Genomic DNA, 15112 nt, shown 5'->3' with positions numbered 1-15112 from the left:
AAATTGCTATTTGCGAGTAGACATCTTGCAAAATAATTGATTGTTTTAATTTGTTTTTTCTTTTATTGACTTTCGGGAAAACAGTTTTTTAAGGCAAAACACACCCATACAAAGAGCACATATTGGAGCAAGGATTGTTGCCAGGAACAGATGATAAACGTCGAAATGAAACAGCATATCCCACGGTATATGAGCAGCTATGGGTTTTAAATGATGGGCACCTTTGTGCCTGATGACATATTCTATCCAATAAACAGCGTTTTCCAGAGGCGGCATTGGTTTATCATTGAAAATAGCGGACCGCCTAAGTGCATTTTCTTTATATCTGAAAGCAAAGAAGGAACATATTAAGCGATGAACCGGCTGGATTACTAAATTGGGTCCAAGATTAAGAACTACAATAAATATTTTCGCATCTGAATGAGCTCATACTAAACTCTTTGAGCTAATGAGAAAAAACACGAAGTAGCCCGATCTGTATGTAACAAGGTGGAGAAACGGTGCTGCAGGGTCCACACCGTTTCGCGGGAAAAATAAAACCAAAAAGTTCCAAAAATTATAATTAGAATCTATCTTTTTTCTCTCTCTCTCTCTTAAACTGTAATGAGAACCAGTACAAAACTGAGGGGGAGAGAGTGCTCAGCTTAGGCAGTTTGCATTGGAATATTGAGGTCACGCCGAGAGATCTATACCGGTTTGGGTCTTTTCAGACTTCAACAGTAGATCAGACTCGTCAGTAAACCCAACTTAACAGCCCGCAAAATCCGAGACAGAATTAAGCGCCGTCATGAATATGACTTGAGGCATGACACAAAAGTGTGATCCTCAAACGAAGCGTCGTAACTGACTGCAGGCACAGCTCTTTTCGAAATAAAATGCAAAGGCAAAAATCCGCAATGTAAAGATACCTACAAAATTAGAACAAAAAACCAAATTAACATACTTGGGATCGTTAACGATCCTCCTGATAGCCGACTCTAACCATTGCTGCGTTAGATTGGTATAATGGACGTGTAGACCATAACCGCGAGGTACTCTGCGTTGGCCAAGTTGATTATTTGATCACCGTAGAAGGAAGTGCCCACCACAGGCACGCCAGCACGAACTGCTTCCATCATACTGGAGAGACCTCCGTGCGTTACGAATAACTTGCAGTTTGGATGAGCTTTAACAGAGACAGCACATGTTTTCAGAATGTAAAGGGAACGGAGATGTTGCATGTGTAAGGAATTTGCGATTTGACTGTTGATTCTTATGTAAAATTTCGCGAGAAACACGATGGTGCCACTAGTTTTCTCTGAAATCAACTCCCAAGCTCAAAAAAGCTCTCAAGTTGAGGCCAACATGGAGGGGATATCCCACGCTATCCTGAGAGTCCACCTTCACATCAAAACAAACACTCCATACAAAGATAGGGAGCAAATACATTAATAGGTTTGCTGTGTTTCAGTTTTGGAGTCCCCAAATAAAGTGGTAATCCTGTTAATGTATTTGCTCCCTATCTTTGCATGAAGAGTTTGTTTTGATGTAGAGGTGGACTCTCAGGATAGCATGGGATATCCTCTCCATTTTGGCCTCAACTTGAGAGCTTTTTTTGAGCTTGGGAGTGGGAGTTGATTTCAGAGAAAACCAGTGGCACCATCGTGTTTCTCGCGAACTTTTACATAAGAATCAACAGTTAAATCGCAAATTCCTCACACATGCAACATCTCACGGGCTTATTCCTAGGTTCTTGCCTACCGATAGCCGCAATGAACATAGAAATTGGTCCCGCGGATCGCCAGAAAAGGAAAGTTTGAGGGAAGTCCTCCCATTTCCGGGAAGTTGGGAACTAGTTCCGAATTCCGGAACTGTTTGGATTTTCCTGAATTTTTCTCGGGACCTTTTGAAATTCCCGAAATGTTCCGGATCTTTTGCATTTTTTCGGAACTTTCTCGGTGCTTTTGAAAAAAATTGAAAAGAATCCCGGAACTTTTGACGGTCATGAAATGGGAGAAATTGAAATATGAAAGTTCCTAAATCCGAACTTGACACTTGACAGTGTCCTCTCATTGGGCGGCGAAACTGAGAGTACGTACATGCGTCAAGATTTACTTAATCCAATAAGTTTTAAAACTCGAGCATAGATGTTGAACACTATAAAAAGCTTTTTCTTAAAACTATTCGTTTCACCGAACAACAAACCCTCAGTCATTATAGCTCCAGTCTCTCTTGACATTTGTACCGTGTTCGGCAGAGAGAAACCAAGCCACATTGCAGCTAGTACCAAATTTAACCGGGCAATTCAATTTTTACAAAAGAACGTTTGTGAGGATTTCTTTGAAAATTGTAAGGAACTTGCCTCGTACTATGCAGAAAATTGATTAAAATTCGCACAACGTAAACAATTGAACCATCGAATTAAATTTGACAGTATAGCTAATAGGGTTTGGTTCTTTTCTGCTGAACGCAGTTCATTTTATTTTTGAATCAAAACGTGTTTTTAAGCCAACTGCTATTAAAAAAATTGGATATGAAGTGGAATAGACTCTGAATTTTGCAGTCATGGTTTACTATTTATGACTCATCCACAAAAGGAGCTACACTGGTAAAAAAAACCTCTTGGACCAATGCCGCATTGCATTGACTTAAGAGTGCAGTTTCCTGTCGCCGGATTTAAGAGTCTTGAACTCTTGTTTTAAGCGGATTTTACATTGATTCAAGCGGATTTTGCATTGATTCAAGCGGATTTTGCATTGAAACAAGAGTCCAGACTCTTAAATCCGGCGACAAGAAACTGCACTCTTGAATCAAGAGGTTTTTTTACCAGTGTATCCGCACAGTAGTCCGAGAGCCCGACGACATTTTGGGACAAACTCGGGACACAAGTCTTGACTACTTGAATCTGAACCGACACGGAAAATGGTTGTCAGCCACTTGTTGGCACACCCCACAACGTGGCCAATGATCATTCTCAGTGTCAATTTGAGTACAGCTTTTGATTTAAGTGGTCAAAACTCGTGTCACGTGTTTGTCGCAAAATGCCATCGGGCTCTCGGACTAAAGTTTAAGTGATGGCTCATACGCTGTTACTAAAATAAGCCACTCCCTTCTTGTAAAATGTAGTCCACATTACCTAGGATTCCAGTCTGTGCGAACCATCTCTTCACGTGAACGTTCCGTGGAATCGTTACATCTGTTGTGTCTAAGTCTGTTTTCCAGAGGACGACTTGATCAAGTCGCTCAAAAGTCGTGAGGAATGCTTCGATCATTTCCCTCGGTAAATGACTCATTTTGACGACTGAGCCATAAGAAAAGTATACCACTCCGCTCTTCGCGTTGTCCATGATCGATTGCAATTCCTGAGAAAAAATTAGTGAGAGGGATTCAGGAGTACACAATGGACCACTAGACAAGGTACGAATTTCAGCATTTTGATACATGTTTCTCAATCAAAATTTCACGTAGAACACGATACGCACAACGAAAATTACCAAAATCAACTCCTGACGAAGATATTTAATGATTCTTGATGCGTGAATTCAAACCACCCGCTCATGAAAACTCAATGCTCTACGTGATTCACATCGCGCGCTAAATGTTTATCATGACAGTCTCTGCGATGTAAAAATCTTCAACTTCAATCTTGACACTTTGGCTCAGCTATAGCAAATTACCAATAGTTTGAACAACACATGGTGGAAAATGAACATTGCTCGATTGAGAAGCTTGCTGAAACCGTTGTAGTGCGCGATTTGACTCACGTAGAGCTTTGAGTTTCTTGTGAGCGGGCAGTTCAAATTCCTCGTAATCAGTGCGAAATAAAAACTTTAATATCTTCGTTAGAAGTTGATTTCGGTAATTTTCGTAGTGTGAATCGTGTTCTACGTGAAATTCTGGTTAAGAAACATGTATCAGATTGCTTAAATTCGTACCTTGTCTAGTGGTCCATTAGAAATTTACGGGTATACGATTGCTTAAGGACAGTGTTCGAAACTTACCTTTCAGTTTTAGGAGTCACGCGGCGCATCAAGCCCGATTTTTAGGCGTCATTGAGGATTTTTTAGGGGCCAAATTGACTTTTTTGCCTATTACGACGCATTTAGTGAAAAATTAGACGCAAGATGTTGAGTGAATACAATATCATTAAGAATGAAAAAAATAATTAATAGTCATCATAATTAAATACGGAAACATATTTTTAGATGCACGTAGTCACTTGCTGAGTGAGCAGTGGACCACAGTCTTCCTGATACAAATATTTCAGCTCCCATGTGTTGCATAGTGTCAAACTCAATTGAAGGCGCTTTTCATTGAATCAACTTGACGAAATGTAGCAGCGTAAGGCTTAAGTGATCAGTGTTCGAAACTCACCTCTGAGTTTTAGGAGTCATGTGGCGCATCAAGCCCGATTTTTAGGCGTCATTGAAGATTTTTTAGGGGCCAAATTGACTTTTTGCCTATTACGGCGCATTTAGTGAAAAGTTAGACGTAAAATGTTCTCGTAACAGAACAAGTAAGTACCTGTAACTTGGGAAAGGCAAAAGCACTAAGAATGAAATCGTGAAGAATATAGAAAAAACTTTCACTTGTAGTGCTGAAAATTCCGAGTTTTTTCAATTCAAATGGATTTGTTTTCCTTTCTTTATGCGACTTCCTATGAAAATCCAGATTTTTAGGGGGCAATTTTTAGGGGCCACGTTGGCGCAGAGCCTTCATTTTTTAGGCGTCATGGCCGATTTTTTAAGGCACATTTGGCGCGTTGGCGCCTGCTAGTCTCGAACACTGCTTGAGGATGTTAACACCCTTATTTCTCACACAGTCTTTCTCGCTATCACACGATAAATACTAAGTAATAGCGTACTATAATTCGGACTTTCGAGTAACTAGCGCATTGGAATATCGCTAAAGCTATGCAGGTTCGCTCTTGACGGTATGTTGCTTATTTTTAACGAACATGGAATTTTTTAATCGAAAGGTTAAAATCCAGATAAACATTAATCAAAAAGTATCGTATTGACCACACGTTTGGGTTACTTTGTCTTCTAGCTTTCACATTAAAACAAAATGTCGAACCATTTTTTAAACTAACTAATTATGTTTGTTGATTCCAACACGTCTCGTTCAAATCTGACGTCCCCAATGTAATATCTTTCCGTCTGGCCGCGTAGCCTACTTTCTTACCCCTGCGTTTAAGTCTCCGATAATATTAATTTTATCTCCGATTCAAGTCTCTATGATCATTTAATTCCAACGCGTCACGTCAAAATTGGATGTCCCCGAGGTCGTGACTCCCTTGTCCTCGTCCCCGAAGTAATATCTTTCCGTCTGGCCGCGTGGCCTACTTTCTTACCCCTGCGTTTAAGTCTCCGATAATATTAATTTTGTCTCCGACTCAAGTCACTATGATCATCCAATTCCAACTCGTCACGTCAAAATTGGATGTCCACGAGGTCGTGACTCACGTCTGGCCGCGTCGACTTCTATCTTAATCTGCGTTTAAGTCTCCAATATTATTGTTTTTAACGCGCGTTCTTGACGCAATGATTATTTTACAGTACGATGCTCTCAGGTATGCTCCCGATGCCTGGTGCGACGTGAATCTCCGCATCGCGGCTGGAGTTTTCACGCCGGACATTGAGAGGACTCCCGCGCACTCTGCGGGCTGATTATTGAAATCGATAGACAAAGCTATAGGCAAAGAAGACCGATTGAAAATGGAGCAATCCCATTGGTTAAAGCAAGCGGTTGTATTAAGCATAGGAGGTGAGTGCGGTAGACTAAATAATGGCAGCCTACATGAAACCCTACAGTAAGTCTATCGTTTTCCCCTGAGTCTTTGATAACCATCTGTTCCAACCAATAGGATCCCTCCATTTTCCCTTTGTCTATAGCTTTATCTATCAATTTTCATTATCAACCCACCGTCCTGAAATTTTCAAAGAGAGAAGAAGATAGTGGATACACTTTACCCTATCTTCTCTCCATCCTCTCTGTGTCTAGAGCTTTATCTATAAATTTTGATAATAAACCCATTCCTCCTGTAATTTCAAAGACAAAAGAAGAGATAGGATACACTTTGCCTTATCTTCACTCCATTTCCCCTTTGTCTGTAGCTTTATCTAGCAAGTTTGATAATGAGCCCGCCGCACAGTGGATCGAGTCACTGGTAGAGGTCGGACAGGATTTAGAAACTTTAAAAGCGTCTATCTTCATTAATATGCAATTTTGGCGTTATAAAAATAGCTCCATTGGTTTTATCGTAAAATTTTCTACAAAAAGCACCCATTAAAATTAAAATCGTGATGAGATAAGCGTAAAATTTTACAATTTTTGTCTAAAATTTTATGTCCGACTTCTTCCATTGACTCGATCCACCGTGCGCCGTCTGGTGATTTTAAATAGAAAAGAATAGAGGGGATGCACTTTACCTCATCTAACGGCGTTGGGTCCTTCAAATGCAGCCCGGCAATTTCGACAACGCAGGGCGGATACAATTTAGCACCGTCGATGGCTGTGTCAGCCTGGAGGAGGAAGAGGGAGACGTTTCGCAGCATCTCTGTGATGGGGGGTGCCGACCAGGTATGTGTTCAGCGATGACTATATCGTGGACAGGGTAATAAAAGAAGTCGACATAGATCATGGTGAGGTAGCTCATGAGGGCGTTGTCCAGGCTCTGCCAGTGGTTCATGGGGCCGGCGTAGGGGAGGTCCTTATGGGCGAGGTAGCTGAAAGCGTTGGTGGCGCCGACGAGCTTGAGGATCTGCGGGCTGTAGCCGAAGGAGGAGTAGGTGACGATGGGGGCGTCGAAGAGGCGTCCGAGGACGACGAAGGCCTCCTGAGCGAAGAAGAGCTCCAGGAAGACGAGATCGAACTTGGAGCCGAAGAGGTTCCGGAAGGCGGCGGATTGAAACACCCCCGGGACGATAAGGTCGGCCATGTCTTGCCAGACGTGGAGGAGCTCGACAGGGTGCCTGAACTTGAATGACCATGTCGGATTCCAGTCGGCTGAAAGCGAATAAACGCACACTGAGGTTACTCGCGCACAGAGGCGGATCCAGCAATTTGGCAACACCGGATTTCCTCCATTTAAACCTATGCTGAATAATCGACTCTTGTCGGGGCACCTGGCCCCCTATGAATCGATACATTTCCATAGGTTAAGTGTAGGGAATTCGGTGTTGCCAAATTGCTGGATCCGCCAATGCTCGTGCATGATACGTGAGGGAAACTGAAAATCGACCAGACATACACTGAAAAAAAATCTCGGTGTATTTACTAAGAAAAGGGTAAAATTACCAAGAATTCAGGGTTCTACTTGATCCCAGTTTTTTATTGGTAAAATTACCATTTATGGAATCGGTAGTTTCACCGAGAAATCTCGGTAAAGTTATTGACTCCCTCGGTAATTTTACTGGACCCCGGTAAAAACGCCAATATTTTTTATCGACTGTGGTAGAATTACCGAAATAAAATGGCAAAGTTACCGGGAATTGATTACCAATAAAAGTGGTATTCTTACCTGAGAGAAACAGTAAAAATACCGGTTTTTAGGTAAGCTTAAAACTGTCTTGGTAAAATTGCCAATAATTGGTAAAAAAAAGTGAGATGGTAAAGGTACCAACGGACCTTGGTAAAAACGCCGAGAATTTTTTTTCAGTGCACTGCGGTTACTCGTGCATGATACGTGAGGGAAACTGAAAATCGACCTGCGGACTGATTATTGAAATTGATGGACAAAGCTATAGACAAAGACGATATAGGAAGTATGGAGCGATCCCACTGGCTAGAATGGGTGGTTCCTAAAGACAAAAGGAGAAAATGATAGACTAACAGCAGGCCGATTATTGGAACTGATTGACAAAGCTATAGACAAAGACGACAAAAGGGATTTGGAGGGATCCTATTGGTGGGAGCGGGTGGTGGCAATGGGCATAGGAGGTAGGTAATGGACTAACCCACCAAAGACCCGACAGTTAGTCCATCATTTAAAGCGCTCAGCCGATAGGCAGCGCTTTTTAGTGCTAATGCGTTTAAATGGCGCATCAGCTCATCGATGTGTAGGCTTTTTGGGGGGGTCCATTTTTAAAATAAATAAAGCTGTGAAAACTGTATTTTATGCTTTCAACGTAATGCGCAGGTAGTTTCGATCGTTTGTCTATAAGAACATTTCTTAACGGTAGAGTAATTCTTATCGAAATTGATCGTTGAACTCAAATGAAGCCTAAAAAAAACGCGCCTGATGAGCTCAACGGTGAGCTCATTTTCGGGAAACAAAAATACGCGTTTACGGTTTCCTTGGTAACCTTTGTTTGCTATCAGCTGATGTTTTATTTCCATTTCCCAGCCAAGTCGACGGAGTTTATACGTCCTTTCTTCATTAAATACATTTACTGACACCTGAGCGCTTTTCTAATACGACAGTATTAGAACTTTCCCGCTTGTTTTTCCTTAGTCTATAGGAACCAGCCATATCAACCAATAGGATCGCTCTATACTTACTGTGTCTTCTTTGTCTATCGCTTTGTCTATAGCTTTGTCTATCAGTTTCAATAATCGGCCCGCAGACATACATCCCTGTTTTCTTGCCGTGTCTTAGGGCAATACTAACTCCCCCATGCCTTCCAGCGCAGGAGGTTAGGAACCCGTGGTAAAAAAAACAAAATAAATGGCGTCTTGTGGGAACTGCTGAAACGGGTGAGTGTTCGATATTAAAATTACGTGCACTTTCAACGCGAGTTTAATTTAAGACGCACACTTGAAACTGAAAGACTTAAAAGCAAAGAATAAGCTGGGCGGTTAGGTGTCCTAGGTGAAAAAAACGGCTATTCTTCCAACGTTTAGATGCCCTTAATTTTTCGGAAATACTCGGTTCGTGTTGAGGTAAGTGTTTTCTACAGTAAATAATTGTCTCAAATGCGAGTATCGAAGGAAATTTCAGTAAATCAAGCTTCCGAGTCAGATTAAGTAAAAGAATAACAAAACTTTACTTAACTGGAAGCCGACCCGGGTGAGAGAGACTGACTTTAATTGGACTACATTTTGCAATTTGGAACCATAAATTCTAGCCTGGTTTGAAAACAACGTATGTGCCATTACTTTCCCTATGCACATAAGTGTTTTTCCAGAAGAGCCAGAATTTATAGTTCCGAATTGCAAAATGCAGTTCAGGATTGGGGATTTTTAGGGGCCACGATGGCGCAGAACCTTCATTTTTTAAGCGCCATGACCAATTTCTTCGGCGTATTTGGCGCGTTGGCGCCTTTGGGTTTCAAACACTGGTCCCCCAGAATCTGAGATCTAAAATTAACTCATGCCATAGAGGGTTAATAAAGGTAAGATCAAAACTTACCCATCACTTGAGTCCACCCTTCTACACCCAAGTAAATGTGGTTGAAGTTCTTTATCGGTTTTTTGGGTGGAAACGGACTTAAAACAGTTAGATTGTGACCGCGCTCTGCCAATGCCTGAAAAATTGGTTGCACTTGGACGTAGTGACTCCAGCCTGGTAATGGTAAGAACACCAGTATGTTGTGAGAGTTACAGCCAACCGCCAGACATAATAATGTCAGTGCAAACAAAGGCAAGTTCATGGCTATAACAGGGAATCAGAATAATTAGAAAAAATCTAGTTGTAAGAAATCCTTCATTTGTGAATTGTAAGTTTACACAATAATAAAGAAGAGGTGTCAATAACTCAGAGTTGAAATATTTATGTCGCAGGCAATAGGAAAATCAGACATTTTGTCAAATGCCTGGGAAAATAGTCAATAAATCCAACTTAAATTAAAATTCTGATTCTTCTTCTCGTTACAGACAAAATAATTCATTGCTGCTGATCGAAAGAAAAAATTCTGAATAAAAACGTGTATTACACAATAGTATTTTAAACAGTTTTTAGCGCTCCTAAACGAGCATTTATCTTGGAATTTTCAGCATGTCTTAGAACCCAGGACTTTTACGACTTTAACATTTAAATTTAAGAATCATTTGAAAAGGAAGGAACAAGAAGGCGAGTTCTTCGATTTGATGAGCTATTTTTCCCCAAAATATATTGAAAACTCGTAAGCTCTTCGCGATAAATTTACAAAATTTCCTTCGTCAAAGTTTCACTAACTGCCTGGGCATTTGATAACACGCCTGATTTGACTAATTGCCTGCGACATTTACAATGCTGCATACTACATGAGTTTCCCCTCAAAATTGGGACACATAAAACGCTCACCATGCCGGTCGTTAACAACAAATGCCAAAATTTCTCGTAGAGCAAGTAAATAGAGCGGAAATAAAAAAATACGCGGCTCTAATTGCGATGTTAAGAATTGCCGCTCGTGTTTCATTTTTCGAAAAGAAATCTGATCAAGAATTGTTCTTGGGCGTGTACTGTGAACTTTCTTAACTTATCCAGAAATTTTGACAGAAAATATACATGTAGTATTCTTATCGCCTTTTTTCGAGAAAATAATTACATTATCGGATATTTTTTTACGTGTTGCAATGAAATTATCTACTTCTTGACTCTAATCATCAAATTACAACACATTCCATGTAAAAAAAACTAAAACTATGCAATTAAGTCGTCCCTTTCATGGAAGTTTCTTTTTTAAACTCAGAAATATTCTGCAGCCAAATTTAAAAAAAATGGTTAAATTTTTTTAAAATAACACGAGCTGATAACATGTTTTTGAAAAAACCGCTGGTGGTTTAGAAGTTGATTCATTCGCAAATTTTGCTTTGTGCCCTGAAATTTCCTTCTTTTTCCTCCAGCACCCACCAATTTTTCGGAAAATCGAATTTTTTTCTACAAACGGGGAATTTTCCGATAGAACATCGGCTCCCGGAGAATTTTTACATATCAGAGCAAAACTAAAGCCATCTCCGAATGAAGGAGACCAAATTACGAGAGGAAACATGTACTGAAAAAAAAATCTCGGTGTATTTACCGAGAAAAGGGTAAAATTACTAAGAATTCAGGGTTCTATTTGATCCCAGTTTTTTCTTGGTAAAATTACCATTTATGGAATTGGTAATTTTACCGAGAAATCTCGGTAAAATTATTGACTTTCTTGGTAATTTTACTGGACCTTGGTAAGAACGCCAATATTTTTTATCGACTGTGGTAGAATTACCGAGATAAAATGGCAAAGTTACCGGGAATTGATTACCAATAAAAGTGGTATTCTTACCTGGGATAAAACAGTAAAAATACCGGTTTTAAGGTAAGCTTATCAGTCTGTCTTGGTAAAATTACCAATAATTGGTAAAAAAAAGTGAGATGGTAAAGGTACCAACGGACCTTGGTAGAAACGCCGAGAATTTTTTTTCAGTGCTGTCGCACTATGCAAAATCGGATTTTGTGGAAGATAATCATGTATTCGGCGGTTTTTTGGTTTTATGCTAACAGTGCGCGCCGCACACCCAATGTGCGACGGGAGGGCTGGGCAAGGGGAAGTAGTAGCGATCCTTTGCCTCACCCAGTCCTCCCGGTGCACAAGGGATCGAGTCATTATGAGAGTTCGGACAAAACTTGGAAACTTTAAACATTTATAACTCCATGTATACTAAACTTTGAGGTCATAAAAGTGGTCTCATCGGTTTTCTCGTTGAATTTTCTTCTGAAACCACCCCTTGAAATTTAAAATAAGACGAATTAGACATCAAAATTCGCAGTTTTTGTCAAAAATGTCATGCCGGACCTCTCTAATTGACTCGATCCACTGTGCGGCGCGTCGACGCGCGCTCAAGACCGGACTTTTCAGAATTTTTTGAGGGTGTTTCCAAGGCGTATTGGAAAAAACAAAAAATGGTTCCTGTGGATTCATCCAATGAGTTCGTACGAATTTTTACAGCTCAATCAGAGGCGTCAGCTTCCCTGGTAAAAATTGGCGATAAGAGCTGCGTTTCAAAATACCATAGGAATTCTTATAACCGGCTAAAGAAGGCTACAGAAAATCATATAGCTGGCTGTAGAATGCGGAGAAAATCATACGGCCGGGCTATACGAAGCGATAAAAAATAATGCAGCTGGGCTATATTTCCAAGCGCCGGGCTTCACACTTTATCACCTGGCTGTTGCTTCTTCGCCATCGATTATAAAAGGCTATACGAAATTGTGTAGAAATTCGTGTGCTTTGGAAATCATCAAGTTTGATACGGAACCACCTTAATATTCACAAAACACACATTATATTTTCCTTTAATACATATTTTTTTTCATCGATTAAAAGGAGCATAATCCATACAGGACGTGCGAACATTTCAAAATCATGAGTCGAATAACGCTGACTCCGCCAGATTAAATATTAGAGCCTAAAACAAAGCGGAGCGGAGCGGCGACGCACTGGCGCCTACAAACCTAACAGGGATACTTCAAGCATTGCGCAACGCGTGAAGTATCCCTGTTAGGTTTGTAGGCGCCAATGCGCGTTCCGCGCTAGCTGCCCGCCTGCCGCGCCGCGCCGCAGCGTGCCACGGCGCTTGAAGCAACTATTTCACACCAGAGGTATTGCACAGTATCATACGAAATTGAGGGCGTTCCAACATATTAGGAATGGCAGGCATCCTTCAAAAGTACGGAGCTTTCCTCGCAAAATAAATCAAGATACTACGACCCAAAAAGAAAGCAGTATTCCAAAAACTCATTAAGTCCTAGCATCCGTAATTAGTAGCGTTTAGCATACACTATTTCGCCTGGCTATTGTTTAATCGCCATCGGCTGTACAAGGCTATAAGAAATTTTGTAGCCGGCTATAGAAGCTATTGGAATTCTTACAGCCAGCTGTAGGTCTATGGTATTTTTGAACACGGATTCTACTGCCAATTTTTACCAGGGTTGGAAAATTCCCCGTGTGATGAAAAAAAGTACTTGCTGTTTTATATGCATGAATACATTTAAGACGAATTTTTGCGACTGGATACGGATAATTTTTTTGATCGATGACTGTTGTATCAACGTTGGACTTCGGAATTATCAGAATCTAGTGTCTGATTCTCAGCCAAATCCTAAAGAACACGAGCCAAATCCTGTGGTAGGTTTAACAAAGCGCGCCAGTCGGCCAATGCAACACCTATCACCTACACTAGGGCTAGTCAAAAAAAAATCGACTTTCGAATTTCAAAAACGTATAGAGGGAAAAAGTTTCGCCTAGGCATCAAACTAAAGTGTGCCAAAGCGTTCCTCGAAAAACCAGTATCTTGGGGTGCCTCCTCTGCACTTTGTGTCAAAAAATCACATGATTTAAGCTGTTTTTCCTGATTCCATCGCACTGTTTAAGCATGATGGAGATAGGCTAGAGTCCTGATTTTTGGAGAATTAACTCACTTTTAGTATTTATTTTAGGTGTGCTACTTAATTTTTAGATCAACATATTTTTTGAGCCTCCCACATGCCCTTAAAAATGCAAAAAACGCGATTGCGACCGAACGCGCCTCGTATTTTTCAACGATTTCATCGATTTTTTTAGATGACTTGGCAACCACGCATAAAGTAAATTTTCGGTTTTTAGGACCCATTCATATGAATGGTCAGGGAAAAATATAAGTTTTTCGGATGCGGGCGGTTTTTCCCCCATTTGCAAGCTCATACGTCTGCCCTCTGCTAGAGCATTACATAATTTATGGACAGCCGCTAATCAGCTCCGGAAATGTACCAACATTTCATGTGCAGCTTTTATGATTAGCAGAATTGGACACTAAGAATTTCGAAGCACTTCAATCGATTATCATATTCCGCCAATTTTAGCATTGTTATACAGTAATCAAAACCTGCTGATTATCTCAAATACAAGTTGATACACGTTGAAGAAGGAAATGCGCTCAAAAAACTGAATGGAAGATACATTTAAACTGGAGTGGTTTTGGGTGGTGTGTGGTGTGGTTTTGAGTTCAAGTGGAATCTCATGATAATTTTATATCGATGATGTTCTAAAAGTGGGAAGGAAAGCTTTTCAAGTGGAAATATATCACTGAAAGTAAAGTTTAGAGGAAAAGATGAGCACATAGGAGTTTACAGAGTCGTTGAAGATTTGAAATTGACAGGTTGATGAAGTATTGAAGTATCAAATTTTCAAAAATTATTTCTTGAGAGGGAATAGTCATTGAAGTTTTGAAGTTGACAGTTTGATTAACAATTGAAGTATCTAATTTTGGAACAGATTTTTCTGTTCCGTTTGATAAGGAAAGTAATATCATAGGTATGTTCTAATATAGCTCACATTAGTAGTTAGGTCGTATTAACGGGAGCCTAAAAAAATGCGAAACTGGTTTGCGAGATTTCCAAGTCTCTGTTTCCATTATATTTAATCAAAGTAGAACAAACCATCTTAATTGCTTGGAATTTTCTCAGGGGAGTTTTTAATGTAGAGAAGAAAATTCAGGAAAATCATAGGTATCGAGAAATGATGTTGAGTATATTTTTCACGGATAAAATAAACTGTAAGGCAGCAAGTCTCATTGGCGGATCCAGCGAATAGGCAACATTGTCTTTTCTCCATTTAAACCTATGGAAATGTATCGATTCATGGAGGGGCCAGGTGCTCCGAAAAGAATTGATTATTTAGTATAGGTTTAAATGGAGGAAATCCGGTGTTGCCAAGTTGCTTGATCCGCCTCTGGGAAGTCTACTGCTGCAAACCGCGATCCGCATTTTTGCAGTCTCAGAAACGATGAGTAACCTTTGTGCAAGAAGGTGCTTTTATGAATGAGCCAGGAGAAGTATTTACATTTTGCAAAATGTAATCCTGGTGCACAATGTAATACATCAGCATGAAGAAAAATATCTAGAGTTTTTGGAACGATTCTCATTTGTCATATTAAAAAAAAAAAAAAAAATAATTTTTTCTTCTTCTTTTCTTTGATAATGATGAAAACCTTTGAATTTGACGCATTCGACCGAATTCCTGACTTCATTTCATGCCTCCTCATTTTCTCTCACGTTTAATTTTTTAGCAGAAAATCAAATCTCATACAATGCCTCGAAACTTTCTGTGCGCTATCTCAAACTCACAAACAATAAGCCCACACAATTTTAAGTCAGGATGATGATAATTCTTTTGTGGAAAAAATAGAATATGAAAGATGTGAATTCGCGCTGATCCATATTAAATCCGTTCAATTATGCTCCTCAGCACAAAGG

At 40.1% G+C, this 15112-nt stretch overlaps 1 pseudogene; it reads right to left on the bottom strand.

Moving 5' to 3' along the window:
* Positions 1 to 25: 25 nt before the first annotated feature.
* LOC109044395 (UDP-glycosyltransferase UGT4-like) lies at positions 26 to 15022 on the bottom strand (annotated as a pseudogene).
* Between the last annotated feature and the right edge of the window lie 90 nt (positions 15023 to 15112).

Source organism: Bemisia tabaci, chromosome 10 (genome assembly GCF_918797505.1).
Source record: "Bemisia tabaci chromosome 10, PGI_BMITA_v3".
NCBI classification, from domain to species: Eukaryota; Metazoa; Arthropoda; class Insecta; order Hemiptera; family Aleyrodidae; genus Bemisia; species Bemisia tabaci.
This window is presented reverse-complemented; position numbering and strand designations above follow the sequence as displayed.